Source organism: Pipistrellus hanaki (genome assembly GCF_964339955.1).
Source record: "Pipistrellus hanaki genome assembly, chromosome: 2".
Lineage (NCBI taxonomy): Eukaryota > Metazoa > Chordata > Mammalia > Chiroptera > Vespertilionidae > Pipistrellus > Pipistrellus hanaki.
In genome coordinates this window covers 83670702-83684157 of record NC_140504.1, presented here as the reverse complement: position 1 = coordinate 83684157, position 13456 = coordinate 83670702, and the positions used below count along the sequence as shown (strand labels likewise).

Below are 13456 nucleotides of genomic sequence, written 5' to 3'. Positions count from 1 at the left end.
CTAATTACATTAAGTGCTTTGAAATACTTAGATTTTCAAAGAAACATTGTGTGTGTGTGTGTGTGTGTGTGTGTGTGTGTATGTGATGAAAGAGTGAGAGAGAGAGAGAGAAAGAGAGAGATTGTTCAGTCTTAAGAATTACTTAATGTTTATATTTCAATGATTTATGCTTAAATATAGATATGTATATCACTCAACTTCTACAGGATGGCACTTGTTTTAATTTCTATTCTAGTCCCTGCAATCCACAGAGGATTGGTTTATTTTGTTTGTTAGTAGCTGCCTGATAACTATATATTGGCTGCTATAAATATACAAATGATAGACATACAATGTCAGCCTAACTTTTCAGGAAAACATTTACAAGTTTGCTATCTTTGCAAAAGAACATTTACACAATGTTTTAGATATTTATTATATAACTAGAGGCCTGGTGCACAAAATTTGTGCAGGGGATGAGATCCATCAACCCAGCCTGCACCCTTTCCCATCTGGGACCAGTGGGATGTCTAACTGCTGATCAGATAGGGATTGGGCATAAACTGGAAGCTGGACATCCTTCTTGCAATCCAGGACCACTGGCTCCTAACTGCTCATCTGCCTGTCTGCCCGATTGCCCCTAACTGCTCTCCCCAGCCAGCTTGATCACCCCTAACCAACTCTACCTCAGCCTTGGCACTGTAGCTATGACCAGAAAAACGTCTGGAAGATGCCTGGTCTAATTAGAATATTACCCTTTTATTAGTATAGATAGTATTCTACCTGAAATTAATTGTTACATTAAACTTGTTAAATAATGGTGATGTCAGCTGATCTGTATATATAAACCCTAAGTGACCATCACAATGAATGGATGACCGAACAGGCTTTGTGGAGTAACTAGGCCAGCAGGGGGGTTAGTAAAGGGCAACCAAATGACTGAACAGTAGGCTGTGTGGAGAGATCATGCAGGCAGAGGGGGCAGTAAGGGGCAACCAGGACAGTGGGGGAGGGGGGCAGTTAGGGGTGACCAGGCTAGCAGGGAGGGCAGTTAGGGGTAATCAGCAGTCAGGTAAAGAGTTAGGTGCCAGCGGTCCCGATTGTGAAAGGGATGTCTGACTGCTAATCGAGCCTAAGACATCCCCTGATGGGTCCTGGATTGGAGAGAGTGCAGGCTGGGCTGAGGGGACTGTTGCCCCCCCAACATGCACGAATTTCATGCAGTGGGCCTCTTGTTAGATAATAATGATAACAATGTCCAATTAGAAGCTTGGATGTTTTTTAAACCTTGAGAGTGGTAAAAGTATAGTTTGTTATGGTAATGAAATGACTTTTGGATCACATACTAGCGTGTGGGCCAGTTGCCAAGAGAACTAATTTAGTCCTACCCACTAATTTTGGGGGGAGAGAAGAAGGGGCTTGTGGTGGAATCAATTTTCAATGGTTAATGACTTGGTCAATTATGGTGATGTAGAGGGTGATCATGTGGGACTGAGCCCATTTCCTAGGGAATCTGACTTTTACCTCTGAGTAGTGTCAGAATTGAGGTAAATTCTCATATTTGAGAGTCTTTATTGATGTGAGAAAGCTTCTACACACAGTTTGGAATTGGGTCCAGGGATACTTTTCAGTAATTTAAAACAAAATTGAAATATGATTCTAAAATATAAACAAAGTTATCAGTTATATTTTAAAAACCACATTCAAGTACAGTCTTAATGTGTTTTTATTTCCCAGTGACAAATTTTGTATTGAAACATGTTTCTAAGGGCTTTTACTATACTTCATGTGTGATTTGTAAAAAATCTTGCTATGCTGTCAACTATTCAAGCTGTTAATACAATGAATTATATTAAATTTGTTAAGTGTTTAAGTTATGATTGCTAACATATAGCACAATTTTTCAATGTTCTATGTTATATTTTAATTGCTGCCAATCTAGTATGGTTTTAAACATCCTTATTTTATGTAAATTTAAAGTTATTTGCTGGTAAAATATAAAATAAAGTTATTTTCTGGTTTTAATATTTTATCTATGTATAAACATAAATACAAAATGTGAAAAAAATCTAAAAATCCAGTACTAGTTACTGTTGTCCTGAAGAAAACCACTTTGTTAGTAGTTATAAAAGTAAGTAATACTTCAGTAAAATATTAAACTGCCAAATTTTAAAATAATAATAATTTATCTTAAAGATCCTTCAGTCAGGTTCTGTACATCTAGAATTTGTCCAGTTATCTAGAGCGAATTGGTAATATGCTTTTTTTTTTCTTCAATTAAGCAAGGGTATTACATGTAATTGATTTTGTTGTGTGCTTCCAAGCATACATAGTCCTAATAATGCCATGAAAGAATAGACTCATCTTTTGAGCAAAGGGAAAAGATAATTCAGCTCAATCACTGCTAAGAGATATTAAATATTTTATAATATTCATCCTCTGGCTCAGTAGTTCTCAACCTTTCTAGTGCTGTGATCCTTTAATACAGTTCCTCATGTTGTGGTGACCCACTACTACAAAATTATTTTTGTTGCTACTTCATAACTGTACCCACAGGTTGAGAACCACTACTGTAGAGCCTAAGTTCATTGAAAAACACAGATATTCACATTACGATTCATAACAATAGCAAAATTACAGTTATGAAGTAACAACAAAAATAATTTTATGGTTGGGAGTCACCACAACATGAGGAACTGTATTAAAGGGTCACAGCATTAGAAAGTTCAGAACCACTGCTACTTCAGCAATCTAAACTCTACTCTATCAGCTTATCACATGGTCCACATCCAACTCTCACCCTCTACCCAAAATATATATATATATTTTTAATATATTTTATTGATTTTTTTACAGAGAGGAAGAGAGAGGGATAGAGAGCTAGAAACACTTATGAGAGAGAATCATCAATCAGCTGCCTCTTGCACACCCCCTTCTGGGGATGTGCCCGCAATTCAGGTACATGCCCTTGACCCGAATCAAACCCGGGACCTTTCAGTCCTCAGGCTGACGCTCTATCCACTGAGCCAAACCGGTTTTGGCCTCTACCGAAAATATTTGAGGTCTGGAACAGCTATAGGTATTTTCCTTTCAACAAAAGCTTAAGGGGCCAAACATTTTGGAACCAGATGAAAGTAAAAGGCAGAGCAGAGATCAAGAGAGAAATCTAGTTATTAGGAGAGAGCAGGCAAGTAATTAGACTAGATGTCACCTTAGCATATGTATTCCTGAACACTTCATTTATGTTTGACATTAAATTTACTTAATTAAAATAGTTACTTTGACTTCTGAATTTTTTGTGGCTTGGGATAACAATATAATCTACTTCAAAAATAATATCATCTTTGCACCTTTGACATAAACAGTACTTAATACTTTCTGTATTCTATGTATTACTGTACATTTCATTTGCTATTTTTTTCATCTTTTTAAAAGAATTTTTACTTAGTGATAAGAACTTTTGTTAAAAAGTAAAACTGGGTTTTTACTCCAGCTCTTACATTTGCTACTTGAATTAAGTAGTTTTAATACACTTCATGACGGTCAGATTTTTATTTTGTAAAGTAGGGCTAATAGCAAACACTGCACTGGGGTTTTTGAAGATTCCATGAATCACACAATCTGTTTCTGATTGTTTTTATCTTCACTAATGAGTCTATTTTCTATAATGTTATAACTACTTTTGGTTTTATTTGTCTTTAATATTACTTTAACTTAGTTATTTTAATGCTCATTTAAATTAAATACATCTCTCTCTCTCTCCCTCTCTTTTATTTATTGTCTTTATTATTCAACCACATGCATTTTACTATTCTTAAAATATGTTCTACATCATAAATATTTAATCTTGTGGTTAAAAGTATCCAAAATAAAATGTTGTTTTCTTTCTGTTATACTTTAAAAATTTATTGAACTGCATTCAGATAAATGTTCTGTATGACACATGATACAGTCTATTGGAATTCCTGCTAAATTTTCTTTAAACCTTTACTTGATGCTCCTAAAAATATTTTTTCCTGTGTGGTTAAAGTAAATAACAATGTTTGGATGTAGGAATGAATATATGTGATCAAGCTTATTTAATGTGGGGGGTCAAATGAGGGGCCAATATCAACTGTAGCAGGCATCTTGATGAACTATAAAGTTATAGGAATAAATATACTTTGGGGTGGCATTGGTGGAAGATATACAATCTGATTAGTGGAATTGGAGAGACTATATAAATTTACTGATGGAAGGCTGAATTATGACAATTATAATACTAACATTAAAAGGAGTTGTGGATTTTGTTTTCAGTAAAAGAAACTGTACTGTCCTTGCCAGTTTGGCTCATTGGATAGAGCATCGGCCTGCAGACTGAAGGGTCCTAGATTCAATTCCGGTTAAGGGCACATGTCTAGGTTTCAGGTTGATCCCCAGTAGGGGGTGTGCAGGAGGCAGCCTATCAATGATTCTCTCTCATCATGATGTTTCTATCTCTCTCAACTCTCTCATTTCCTCTCTGAAATCAATAAAAATATATTTTAGAAAATAAAAGGAACTGTGCCAATTGGATAGTATTATGGATACATATCTTGACCCACAATTTACAACATAAATAAATAAATTCCGTATGGACTGTGGAATCTAAATGTGGAAAGATAAAATAATAAATAAATATTTTATAAGACAAATATATCAGTGATTTTGGAGTGTCAGTTTTCTTAAATAGGAAGCAAAAGTATTAAACACAAAGAAAAAGAAAAATAAGGTGAACTATATTAAAACTAAAAACTCCTATTTGTGAATAACACTGAGAAAAGAGTCTTATGTAAGGAATGTTTAGAACTTGTACATTTAAGAAGAAAAAATTGTAGATATTAGTAAAATATAGGAAAAGACTTGAACAGACACTTCACAAAATAGGACATTCAAATTTAGAATATATATATGCTCTTCTTCTTTAGTGATCACAAGAATGCAAATAAAAGCACAACTTGAAACCATTGTAAATTAATTACTAAATTAAGACCAGAAAATACCACTGTTGACCAGGAAATGGGTCAGTTTGAGCTCTCAGAACTCTCTGGCATTGTCTCCTAAAGTTTAGCATCTGCTTACCTTATGGCCCAGCAACATAATTATCAGGTGTAGATTCAACAGCGTGCCCACACGTGCTTCCCTAAAGAAACAATTTTTTTTCTTTATTGATTAAAATATTACATATGTGTCCTTATTATTCCATTGACCCCTCACTCCCCCACTCATGCCCACTCCTCACTGGTGCTTGTGTTTATTGGTTAGGCTTATATGCATGCATACAAGACCTTTGGTTGATCTCTCCTCCTTACCCCACCCTCCCCTACCTTCCCTCTGAGGTTTGACGGTGTGATCTATGCTTCTCTGTCTCTGGATCTGTTTTTGTTCATCAGTTTATGATACATAATATGTATATTGATCAGTTTATGATATATGATATAGTTTACATATTTGATAGTTTTAAGAACACAGCTCTGGGAACCACGCATTTTTTTAAGACTAAACTGGATAAATCACTATAACATTTATGCAATGGAATATTGTAAAGTAATAAAAACAAATGAGCTAGAAGTACTTGCAAAAATATAGATGTTTTTCAAAGTGTAATATTGAGCAAAAGAAGCCAGAAACAAAAGAATAAAACACTATGTACTTTAAAATTCATTTATACATAAATGATTTATATGAGCATAGATGTTTTGCTTGTTTTACATATATTCATTTTTATCTTACTTAAGTCACAGTGCTTCATTTTTGATGGGTTGACAAATCATGTAAATTAGAGAGCAATTTTAAAGATTTTTAAAAAAATAAATTAACTTTAGGTAGGCAATTGTAAGGCGGATAACAGTCATGCAAGCCAAATTTATATTATTCTTCCACAAGCCTCAAGATGAAAGATCGATGGCCTGGTTTATAAAAATATTTTCACCAGCACATATTCAAAACTACAGGTATTGTTTGCTGTTACATTGAGTCCTGAGCAGTAGTTTTGTCCCCAAAATTTATGACCCTGGGAAGCCACAGAAATATATTCAGGAATGCTGAAATACAAAGCCATGACAGCCAAAGAGCAATGGTTGTGAGATTGACCAATGGCCCTGAAAAAAATTATCTTAAATGCAAAAGAGATGGTCACCACACAAAGTATTACTATGGATATTACACCTAACTTGCTTCTATGGCCAGTGTCATAGAACTGGCCTTATACGCCACCATCGAAAAGGCAAATATGAGTGGCTGGCCGGCATGACTCAGTGGTTGAGTGTCAACCTATAGACCTGCAGGTCATGGTTCAATTCCCAGTCAGGCCATATGCCCAGATTGTGGGGCATGCAGGAAGCAGCCTATCAATGATTCTCTCTGATCATTGTTGTTTCTATCTCTCTCTCCCTCTCCCTTCCTCTTTAAAATAAATAAATATATACATCTCCTAAGGCAAAGAAAACTAATGAGAAAATAAACCAATAGGACTATATAAAATTAAAAAAGCTTCTGCACAGCAAAAGAAACCATCAACAAAACAAAAATATAACCCACTGTATGGGAGAACTTATTTGACAATGATATATCTGATAAAGGCTTAATATCCAAAATATATAAGGAACTCATACAACTTAACTAAAGGAAGACAAAGAATCCAAATAAAAAAATTGCAAAGGACCTATATGTCCAAAAAGGACATATAGATGGCCAAGAGACAGAGGAAAAAATGCTCAAAGTCACTAATCATCTGAGAGCTGCAAATCAAAATGACAATGATGTACCATCTAAAACCTGTCAGAATGGCTATTAACAAATCAACAAATCAACAAATGCTGGAAAGGATGTATATAAAAAGGAACACTGGTATACTTCTGGTGGAAATGCAAACTGGTGCAACCATTATGGAAAATAGTATGAAGTTTCCCAAAAAACTGAATATGAAACTGCCATTTGACACAAGTGATCACCCTTCTAGGAATAGATTCTAAGAAATAAACTCGAAGCACCAATCAGAAAGAATGTATGCACCCCTATGTTCATAGCAGCACAATCTATAATAGTGAAGATCTAGAAACAGCTTAAGTGCCCATCAGTAGATAAAAAAGCTGTGATACATTTATGCTATGGAATACTATACAGCAGTAAAAAAGAAGAACTTCTTACCATCTGAGTCAGCATGGAGGGATCTGGAGAGTATCATGCTAAGTAACATAAGTCAGCCGGAGAAATACAAGTATCATATAATTGCACGCATATGTGGAATTGAATGAACAAAATAAACTGATGAACAAAGGGGATCCAGATACATGGAAGCATGGAAGAGAGTATGGAATCTTAGAAGGAAGGCAGATGGGTGGGAAGTAATCAATGAAAGACCTTGTATACAAACACTGAGTGGCCAGATTATTATGATCTCTGAACACATAATAATATGGTCACTCAGTGTATATCCTACATAATAAAAGGCTGATATGCAAATTGTCCCCTTGACCAGGAGTCCAACCAGCATGCAGGCCGGCCAATGACCCATGTCCCCTCCCCCTGGCCAGGCTGGCCAGACCCCACCCATGCATGAATTCATGATTCAGGCCTATTACACATTCAGAGATCATAATTATCTAGCCACTCAATGTATATGCATAATCCATTGGCACAGACGATAGGTTGCTGAAGGTCTGGGGTAGGGGTCAGGGTAGAGGTGGATTGGAGGGGGTCAGTGTAGGGGAAAAGGGAACATATATAATACTTTCAACAATAAAGAATTATTAGAAAAAATACATATATAAAGGTAAATATGATAAAGAAGTCCTTCATTGGTTTAGATCCTAACAAAAAATATGTTATACAAGTGAATGTAATACTCATAGGTAGTAAATCAGATAACAGTTTCCAAAGAAATAACATGAAACTCTGTAGTATCTACTGATATATTCTTGCATAAAGAGCTTCTTCTCAAGGATGAGGAGCTACACGGATGATATATTGCTGAAAGACTGGCAAGTCAGGAAGAAGAGTACTCTACCTCTATTCTGGATTCCATCAGTTCAGTTTTATATGACAGAAAATGGTACCTATAGCCAGTCCCAGGAATACAATTATCTGAGTTATAGAGGCCTGGGGCTTACAGGCTTATACAGTACATTTTAAAAAAATCAATTTCTTGAAAATCCATGAGTTGATGACAGAAGAAAATGGCATAGGTGATCTCCTTGAAGACTACACTCATCTTTTTTTTTTTTTGACCCCTCGAGAATTGATCTAACTCAATCTCTCTTTTTCTGAAGAAGGAAGGGTTGACATAAAACTCAGCTAATTTTTCTATGAATGGTGTACCATTCTTGGGAGGCTCTTGGTTTTACCATCTTTGTCATCTCTGCTTAATACCATATGAAGAGGAGTCTCCATTAATCACATCCAGGAAGAAGTCTGCAGAGTTATTATAGGGCATACAATGACAACCAGCTGATGCAAAGTATCCAAATGCCTCCTGGGCAGGCCAATGAAACATTAGTCATCCTGAGGCCAAAAAGGTGAGTCTGTCAAACAACTTGAAGAGAGAAAAACAAGGTTGATAAGTTGAACAGATGATGGTTTGTCCTTGTTTAGGTACCCTCTCCAAAAGCAAAAGAATAGCATTCCATGAGCTTGAGTCTAAGCCAGTTGTGGGATCCTTCAGGATTAAAGTGATAGACTGGTAATAAGGTTCATTTCAATACTAGTCCTTTCTCTTTCTCCTCCAAACACACCATGGTTAACCTGAGTTACAACCATGGGATCTGACACTTTGGCCAGACCTAAGTGTGGAATGACCATGTTTACCCATTCATTTTTATCACGAACCATCATTGTTGTTAGAAGCTGAAGAACAGCTGAGAACTATACATTTTCTCTCACTGTTAGAGTTCCCACCCCAACATCATCTTGTACCATGTAACCTAAATTACACTTGAAAATGGCAAGTCAAGGTGCGGTGCTCCATTTATCTCAACATCTCCAGATAATCCTTGTGGATCTTTCCTTACAGCTGAGACATCCAACAACAAAGATTTGCCTTCACTTGTGAGTCCCAGAGTGGCTTTGAAGTCAGGTCTCATAATCCCACTGATATTCATTAGTATTTCTTTCTCGGCTATTTTTTGACCAACTAGAAAGTCACTTTTCACTTTCACTCCATAGCAGATGTTATGAAAACTTAACAGCTGCTTCAGTAAATGTCTTCAGGTTGTTGGTCTCTCAGGGATGCCATTGGTATTTTTTTTTTTTTTTTTTGTGACACTGGGATAAAAATATAGTCATTGCCTTTACAGCATAGTGAACACCTGAGAAGCAACCTCCTGGGGTTGAGGTCACAGTCAGGAGCAATGGGTGGTGGGCAGCCAGACAGGATAGTGATCCCTCAGATAAGCCTACAGATAGTTTATTTTTATTGAATTTATTATGCTGACATTGGTTAATCAAATCATATAGGTTTCAGGTGTACAATTCTGTAATTCTAGAGGCCCAATGCACAAAAATTCATGCAAAGTCCTCTGCTTCTGCCCACCTCAACTTTGTCCAGAAGGAAGGATGTCCAGAAGGACGTCTGATCTAATTAGTATATTTCACTTTTATTATTATAGATACTATATGTATATTGTATTGTATGTTCTCCAAAATCAGGTGTCCTTCCATCACCATTTGTTCACCCTATAGCTTCTTTTACCTCCCCACACCCCTTCCACCTTCTGGTAACCACATGTTACTGTCTATGAGTTATTTATGTTGCTATTTTGTTCTTTTTGCTTAATCTCTTCACATAAATATATTTTATATAAAGTTAACTATGTTCATGGGGCAGATAGTTAAACAAGAAATCCCCCTCAGATGTGCTCATAATATTCAACAACTTGATCCAGATAGTGTTTATAAAAATGTGTTCAATTTGTAAAAATTTATTGAGGTGCTCACTTATGAAAATTAAAGCTTTCTGGGTATACTGGTATATTATCTATATATATATAACAGGCTAAGTGACCGGCTGTCCATCTGTCTGACCATATGACTGCCCAACCTGCTGGTACATATTATGCGCTCTGACAATTTAAAAATAAAAGTTGACTCGCACATGCACAATACATATAAAACTCTCAGAATGGATATTATTGAAATCCCCTGTGAAATGATTTGTAACAGATCTATTATTGAAGCTACCTTTGTGCTGGAAGCTAATTCCAGCATGTCATAAATGCAAGAGTCTCATCAAAAGGTTGATGGAACTTGGGGATTCAGCAAGGGCTGAATCACATATGTTATTGTCTGTTGAAAATGGCTAAGGACATTTCCACAAACGTGAAATGGATGCATAAATGATTGCTTGCTGCCAGAGAGTAGAGGGCATTTCAATCTACATTTGCTTGATTGCTTGCTGCCAGAGAGTAGAGGGCATTTCAATCTTACTAACCCAACACCTGAATAGCTGTAGGCAGTTTCCCCAATCTGACAATGGATTCTGGATATCAAACCTTAGCCTTTGATATGTATATCTACCTTGCTTTAGGACAATTTTTGTTAATAAAACGTAACGGGTCCAGAGAGACAGGAGAACTTGGTTCTTTAGCCAAGTTTTCTCTGGCTTCCTAAAATGTTTCGTCTCTGGACACTTGATTAATTTATACACAATGCCTTCTCCAGATTCCTGAAATCCCTTCTATATGCTGGATTCAGACCACTGGCACCTTTGGAAATAGTATATCTACATCGACATCTACATCTACATCTGCAGCTATATCTATATCTATATTATCTATATCTATATCTATATATCTATATATCTACATATCTACATATCTACATATCTACATATCTACATATCTATATATCTATATATCTATATATCTATATATCTATATATCTATATATCTATATATCTATATATCTATATATCTATAGCTATACCTATGCCTATATCTATATCTGTATCTATATCTATATCATCTATATCTATATCTATATTATCTATAGCTATATCTATATATCTATATCTATATCTATATCTATATCTATATCTATATCTATAATATGCTAAGTGTCCAACCTTCCAACTGGTCACTATAATTTGCACTGACCACCAGGGACAGACGCTCAATGCAGGAGCTGCCATGACATGCAATGGCCATTTACAGAGAAATGGCACCATGAACCTGGCACCCAAAAAGCAATACTTGGCTTCCCTAAAGTGGGATACAGGCCTCACCACTACCCCAAAGCAACATTACACCAAATCACAGCTGATGCTGCTGAGACCCCATAGCACAAAATGCAGCCGACAGTCCAGCCCACTCTAGAAATGGTGGCTGTGGGCACCAGGTAATGACATCACAGAGCAACACCCAGCTTCCTCATCCTAGCAACTAGCCTTCTTAAAGTTTCTTCAGCCCAGGAACATGACTTGCTTTATAGCCAGGTGGAAACATTTTACACTTTAACCAAATGCCTGTGAAGCATTTTCTCATTCCTCATCTCATTTGATCCTCACAGAAGTCCTGGATTAGGTAGATATGAGACTGCCAAGAACCAATTCCAGCATGTAATAATTACAAGAGTTCCATCAAAAGGCTGATGGGACTTGGGGAGCTCAACAGAGTTGAGTCATATATAGTTTACTTGATGGAAATGGCTAAATGGCACTTCCCCCAAACATGAATATGATGATAGTCTGCTGCCAGACAGCTCAGGGCATTTTATTGCCTCCTAATGGCCAAACACCTGAACAGCTGTAGGCTATTTCCCAAACTGAATATCTCTGTAAACCTTTTGATACCCTTTGAAGTGTATATTACATGTGAATAAAAGAATAAATCTTGGGAATAAAAGCAGGGTTTTAGACAAGGAGGAGAGTCTTCAGTTCCCTTTAGCTGAAGCTCCTCTGACCCCCAATGCCTCTCAAAACTATCTTTTTTCCTTGGACTCCTTATTGAGTCTACACACATCCCCTTTCTGCAGAAAGCTGAACCCTTTGTAAGGCTAAGGAAAGAACCCCAGCATTATGGTGCCCTAACGAGGGACACCAACAGACTCAGTGGAATCCTATCTTATTTTCATTAGCTGGAAAATGAAAACTTATAAAGCTTAGAAAATTGACCAGCCTGAAAAGAAGTGAGTGATCATTAATTTGCATATTACTCTTTTATTAGATAGGATTATTTATTTACCACAAGTAAAGGCCAGAAATTGTTATCTTTCTTTTAATTTTTTTTTTAAGTTTCACTTCATTACTGCTGTGTATGTGCTCCATGTGACTGACATAGGTGCTTATTTAGGTGGGTTCCAATTGATGGTGAAAATTGCATTATGTAGAGCTGTAGGAATGGATCTCTGACATAACCCGAGGACCTACTGTATATAAAGCTCTTACTGGCACCAATTGCATGCATGTGTTTCCATCTGTCATTGGTAATCATGAATTTGGTTGACACCTCTATTATAGAGAAAGAGCAAATAGCAATATTAAAATATGTTTTCTAATTAATTTTCTTTCATTGTGCATGGATTTGTTCACTGGGCCACTAGTATTTTAATAAAATTCATGTTTAACAACTTCTATCTTACTTGATGTGTCAGTTGATGAGAGGAAAGTACTGCTACTGTGTATATGGACTTGTCAATTTCTTCTTTTCATTGTAGGATTAGAATATGCTTGATGCTATCTCATACATATAATGTAATTATTATTTTATCTTGGTAATAAAATTATTAAATTTACTACACCATCTTTTGTTTAGATACTTTTTCCTGAGTTATATTTTTTTATCCTATTATTTTGAAATTATTTTAATTGAGCTGTATCCTATAGGAAGTAACTACCTGGTTTATGTTGGTTCTACTATTCTATTTTTTATTCTAATATATTTTTGGTCTTTTTTAGGTTATTTTAATATTTACATCTATTTCCATTACTGACTTACTTGTTTTATTTCTACCATCTTAAACATCTCAGTATATAAAACTATGTATTTGTTTCCTTTCTTGTGTTCTGCCTCCTTTGTTTAATGTGCTAAAGATATTTCTGCAACCACTTTTATTGGTTAGAAGGTATATTTTCATTTATGTCTCTTTAGTTTTATATAAGTTTGTTTACAACAGGAAGAGAGAAATCTGTAATTTGAATAGGGAGAGCTTAATGTAATCAGTAATTAACAGGAAATTAGAATTATAAGAGATTGGCTAGTATTGATAGAAAGTAAATAGAACTCCAAAGAATATTGGAATAGCAAATATAATTTTTCATGTCAGATGTCCTATAATGATATAACATAAATTATATTTTAATATATATTTGCTACTATAGTTAAGGGTAAGAGAGTATCATAAAAAGAGACTCTACTTTGTATCCATACTTAGTCTTTCTTGGAGAGGACCTGATTCTCAGCAAAAGGCAGAGAAGTCAGTGTGGTGCCACACTGATGAAATTTGCTACAAATTGATCTTCTGGAAT

At 35.7% G+C, this 13456-nt stretch overlaps 1 pseudogene across 1 annotated transcript; it reads right to left on the bottom strand.

Moving 5' to 3' along the window:
• Positions 1 to 4673: 4673 nt before the first annotated feature.
• On the bottom strand, positions 4674 to 12944 carry LOC311617399 (broad substrate specificity ATP-binding cassette transporter ABCG2-like; annotated as a pseudogene). The gene is made up of 3 exons: positions 12927 to 12944; positions 7845 to 9213; positions 4674 to 4681 (listed from the first exon to the last, which is right to left on the bottom strand). The product of its transcript is annotated as a broad substrate specificity ATP-binding cassette transporter ABCG2-like (transcript).
• Positions 12945 to 13456: the final 512 nt, after the last annotated feature.